Source organism: Sapajus apella, unplaced genomic scaffold, assembly GCF_009761245.1.
Source record: "Sapajus apella isolate SASKATOON/1434 unplaced genomic scaffold, GSC_monkey_1.0 scaffold28, whole genome shotgun sequence".
Lineage (NCBI taxonomy): Eukaryota > Metazoa > Chordata > Mammalia > Primates > Cebidae > Sapajus > Sapajus apella.
The window spans coordinates 155135-161134 of NW_022436968.1; the positions used below are offsets into that span (position 1 = coordinate 155135).

At 36.2% G+C, this 6000-nt stretch overlaps 1 protein-coding gene across 7 annotated transcripts in view; it reads right to left on the reverse strand.

Moving 5' to 3' along the window:
• The window catches only part of SLC39A10 (solute carrier family 39 member 10), a 165792-nt gene that overhangs the window by 49048 nt on the left and 110744 nt on the right, over positions 1–6000 (reverse strand). The window lies entirely within an intron of this gene.

Consider the following 6000-nt stretch of genomic DNA (forward strand, 5'->3'; position numbering starts at 1 on the left):
CACAAAAATCAACTCAAGATGGAGCAAAGGCTTAAATCTAAGACTTTAAACCATAACACTGGAACACTGGAAACACCCTTCTAGACATTGGCTTATACAAAGACTTCATGCCAAGAACCTAAAAGCAAACGCAACAAAAACAAAGAAAACAGATGGGACTTAATTAAACTAAAAAGCTTCACAGCAAAAGAAATAATCAGCAGAGTTAACAGACAACCCACAGAGTGGGAGAAAATCTTCACAATCTATACATCCAACAAAGGACTAATATCCAGAATCTACAAAGAACTCAAACAAATCAGCAAGAAAAAAATAATTCCACCTAAAAGTGGCTCAGGACATGAATAGACCATTCTCAAAAGATATACAAATGGCCAAGAAGCATATGGAAAAATACACAACAACGCTAATTACCAGGGAAATGCAAATCAAAACCATAATATGATACCACCTCACTCCTGCAAGAATGGCCATAATCAAAAAAACAAAAAATAATAGATGTTGGCATGGATGTGGTGAAAAGGGAACACTTTTACACTGTGGGTGGGAATGTAAACGAGTACAACAACTATGGAAAAACAGTGTGGAGATTACTTAAAGAACTAAAAGTAGATCTACTATCTGATCCAGCAATCTCCTGACTAGGTATCAGAAGATAAAAAGTAATTATATGACAAAAATACTTGCACACACGTTTATAGCTGCACAATTTGCAGTTCCAAAAACATGGAACCAGCCCAAATGCCCATTAACCAACGAGTGGATAGAGAAAATGTGTGTTTATACACACACACACACACACACACACACACACACACACACACCATGGAATACTACGCAGCCATAAAAATGAATAAAACAATGGCATTTGCAGAAACCTGGAAGGAATTGGAGACTATTATTCTAAGTGAAGTAACTGAGGAATGAACACCAAACATCATATGTTCTCATTCATAATTGGGAGCTAAACTTTGAGGATACAAAGGCATAAAAATGATACAATGAATTTTGGGGACTCAGCGGAAAGGCTGGGAGGGGGGTAAGGGATAAAACTACACACTGGGTATAGTATACACTGCTGGGGTGATGGTTGCACCAAAATCTCAGAAATCACCACTAAAGAACTTATTCATGTAACCAAACTCCACCTGTTCCCCAAAAACCTACTGAAATAAAAAATAAATTTAAAAGCAAAAGGACAATTATCAACAGAGTAAAAAGGCAATGCATAAAGTAGGAGAAAATATTTGCAAATCATATAAGGAATTAACATTCAGAATATAAAGAACTCCTAAAATTCAACAACAAAAAGAACCACCAGATTAAAAATTGGGCAAAGAACTGTAATAGGCAATTTTTGAAAGGAGATATACAAATTGCCACTAAGCACATGAAAAGATGCTCAATAGCCCTGATCTTTAGGAAAATTCCAATCAGAACTACAATGAGATACCACCTCATACCCTTAGGATGGCTACTATCAAGAAAACAAGTGTTGGCAAAGATGTGAAGAAACTGAGAGCCTTGTATGCTCTTGGTGGTAACATAAAATGGTACAGCCATTATGGAAAACAGGATGGTAGTTCCTTGAAAAGTTAAAAATAGAATTATGGTATGATAGGGCGATTCCACTTCTGGGTATATAACCAAAAGAACTTAAAACAGGGTCTCAGAGAGAGAAAGAGATATGCCCATGTTCATAGCAACATTATTCACATTAGCGAAATAAGGAAGCAACCCAACCGTCCACAGACGGATAAGTGCATAAGCAAAATGTGGTACGTACATGTAATGTAATATTATTCAGCCTTAAAAAGGAAGGCATTTTTTGAGAGAGTCTCCTCTGTCGCTCAGTATGGAGTGCAGTGGCGCAATCTTGGCTCACCGTAATCTCAGCTCACTGCAATCTCTGCCTCGTGGTTCAGGAGATTCTCTAGCCTCAACTTCTGGAGTAGCTGGAGTCACAGGCATCTGCCACCACATCCAGCTAATTTTTGTATTTTTAGTAGAGATGAGGTTTCACCATGTTGGCCAGGCTGGTTTTGAACTCCTGACCTCAAGTGATTCACCCACCTCAGCCTCCCTAAGTGCTGAGATTATATGCGAGAGCCACTGTGCCCGGTCAGGAAGGAATTTCTAATGCTGCAACATGGATGAACCTTGAGGACATTATGCTAAGTGAAATAAGCCAGTAACAAAAAGGAAAATAATGTATGGATCTACTTATATGAGGTGCTTAGAGTAGTCAAAATCATAAATACAGCAGATTGATAGGTCCCAGGGTCTGGGGAGAGGGGGAAATAGAGAGATACTGTTTAATGGGTGTAGAGCTTTGGTTTTACAAGATGAAAAATTACAGAGGCAGATAGTATGGATGATTGTGTAACATTATGAATGTATTTAATAACACCAAATTGTATAGTTAAAAATGGTTAAAATGACAAATTTTGTTACATTTCACCATAGTAAAAAAAAAAAAAAAAAAAAAACTGGAAAAAAACTGCTAAAAAGGCAAATTTTATGTTATGTGTATTTTACCACAATTTTGAAAACATTTATATAGGCTAAAAATGGCAACATTCAAAATAAACCCAAAGTCTCTTTTTTTGGAGACAGGATCTCACTCTATTATCCAGGTTGGAGTGCAGATCGTAGCTCACTAGTCTCAACCTCCCGGGCTCGGGTAATCCTCTTGCCTCCACCTCCCAAGTAGGCGGGACTACAGGCATGCACCACCATGCCCAGCTAATTTTTTCAAAAATTTTAAAATGACTTGTAGAGACAGGGTCTCCCTATGTTGCCCAGGCTACTCTCAAACTCCTGGCCTCAAGGGATCCTCTTGCCTCAGACTCTCAAAGTGCTGGGATTACAGGAGTGAGCCACTGCTCCCAGGCAGTCTTCTAATTTTTAATCCACTGTTTTCTCCACTAAATTAAAGTCATTTCAGAGAATCCTTGGCCAAGTGATTTGTTACTCATGTGTTTACCTCAAAGAGGTGGCTTCACAGAAAAGAAAATGTATTTAAAAAAATAAAGTACAATTAAACATGAAAGTAGAAGGAATACTAATTTTATTAATCCAAATGAAAACCATTCTAAATTTGTGCTAATTAGGATAGAGGCAAACAGGCAAATGAGTATCTCTACCTTGCCAAATTAACTTGTAACTATATAAAATTATCAGAATATACTTATTTCAATGCCAACTAATAATATACATAAGCAGTAACGTTATTTATTTTGCATGTATCATACATTGTCACTTACTCCTGTCAATCCCAAATAAGGAGTAAAGAGCTAGATTTCCCTTTTCACATAAATCAGAAATTTTCCAGATATTTTCTATAGATTGCAACTATTCCTGGACAATTATTTCATTTAGGAAAACAGTCCTACTATTCTCCTAAGTATACAACATTATAAACATGTTTTCTTATATTATTACTTTTAAAAAATCTTCAGCTTTCTAAAAGCACTGCAAATTCAAATGATAGTTCATTCTTCTAACTTGGAATCTTCAAGGAATAACAATCCTTTTGACCTATGAGCAGAACTGTGAAGTTGTTTTGAACTTACTATACTTAAATTACTTTTCCATGTTATTTAAATACTTTATTTGTAAAATTTATAACATTTAAATTTAAGCTTATATAAACTCTATCCTAATTTCCTACATGTAGAAAAAAAAGCAATGATGGTAAATAAATTTGTTTTGATTTCTAACCAAATTGTTGCACTTTTTTAATCACAATTTATTTGGTATAAAGCAAAAACAAAACAAATAAAAGATACTGTTTTAAAATCTTATATAAAACAATATACAAACTATTAAATACCACTGGTAAATGTTTTATTTGTACCCAAGATACCATATGCAATAAAAAAGTAGCAAATGTCTGAAACAAGCTTCACTTATTCTGCAAATTAGGTTGCTTAAAACACTAAAAGTCTTCAAGCTTAGTTATTCACCAACTCCCTTTCTCATTATCTAGAGAGAAAATGCATTCTTTTAAAAAGAAGCGCTCATCTGTGGAAACTTTCTAATTAACTTGGTTCAAAGCATGTGCAAGATGGCAGTTTTCTACACTGCTTCAGCATTTTAATTGACAGAAAATGCTTAGCAGCCTATTCACAACCCCCCTTGGTAATTAAGCTAGGGTCAACTCTATGACTAAATGAGCCAATCTTGTGAAACAAACGATTTCTACCATACACAGTATATAGCATATTAGGTTTACAGCAGTCTTTGAACAAAGTTAATGAGGTAGTAGCTGTGCCACTATGGGAGATTTATATAGAACAAGTTAACCTTTCTTAATGGTGCAGTAGTCATTAAAACTAATTACTAGCAAGGCATTATCTCTAACAATTATTAACATCTATCAGCACATAATTAATTCAAGCTGCATTTCTGACAATGCTAATAACCACCTGCAAACAACTAATCAATATTCACTATTAGCAACATATTTGTTTTCAAAGCAAGTACAATTTCCTCTAAGGCTTTTCATATTGAATAAACTGTAGCTTTCAATATTACTATAGTCAAGCATCTGTCAACAGCTTCATTACAATATATCGATTATGGCACTATTACAATACAGACAATTCTAATTAAAAGTTATAATCCACAGGTAACATGACAACAAAGAACAAGAATCTTTCAGAAGCCTTCATAATAAGAAAAAAAGCTATTAGTTTTAACTTTAAATCAAACAATCTTGTCAGTCTCCATTTTTCTCTGTAAGGAACAAATAAATGTATTTTATTTTTCATTAAGTTTAATCTCAGACCTAGCTTCCCCTTTCTCCTGCCACAGTGAGAATTTGCAGGCACCTCAGAGGGACTAGGCCACTCAGGGCGCTCATTCATCCAAGATCAATAAGCATCAAGCCAAGAAAGAGGACTAATTTATCTATTCAAAGATCAGAATTCAGATCGAGGTCAAAGACCCACTTTCTCTGCCTTTACTGATCTTATCAGACAACCTCATTTGTTTACCAAGAAGATCAGTTTTGAATTTTTTTTAAATCACCTTATCTATACTGAGAATACTTGCAAGTCCATCAAATTACTGCTAAAATTAATTCTATCAAACTCTCCTCATTTCTCTGCCACTTATATTCTAGCAAAGCACTCCCTAAAACCTTTTCAGGAGGAAACAGTAGAGCAGGAAGTATAAGAATTACAGCACAGTGGTTATGATTATATGCTGTAGAAGGAGAATACTATAGTTCATAGCATGGCTCTGCTACCTGGCAGTTGTGTGACTTTGGGCAAGTTACCCGACTTATTCTCTAAGCCTCCTTTTCCTCACCAAATGAAAGTAAACAAAAGTGCCTGCATCGTGGATTTAATAAATTAAATGAAATATCCTTATATAAATGTTTAGTGCAGCACATGGTGAGGTCCCAATAAACATAAGTTATTATGGTTAATTTATCTAAAGTTATTTTCCTATTGCAAAGATATTAACCAGATATAGAAAGATAGGTGCCTAGAAGACTTTGCTTTTTATGTAATATTTTCTTTTACTTGTATCTCCATCTCAAATAAGATTCTTATCTACTTTATTCCTACGCTATGAAATGTTTTAAAATTCCGTCCTTTCTTGGCTAGGTGTGGTGGCTCACACCTATAATCCCAGCACTTTGGGAAGCTGAAGTGGGTGGATCACAAGGTCAAGAGATCAAGACCATCCTGGCCAACATGGTGAAACCCCATCTCTACTAAAAATACGAAAATTAGGCCGGGCGCGGTGGCTCAAGCCTGTAATCCCAGCACTGTGGGAGGCCAAGGCGGGTGGATCACGAGGTCAAGAGATCAAGACCATCCTGGTCAACATGGTGAAACCCCGTCTCTACTAAAACTACAAAAAATTAGCTGGGCATGGTGGCGCGTGCCTGTAATCCCAGCGACTCAGGAGGCTGGGGCAGGAGAATTGCCTGAACCCGGGAGGCGGAGGTTGCGGTGAGCCGAGATCGCGCCATTGCACTCCAGC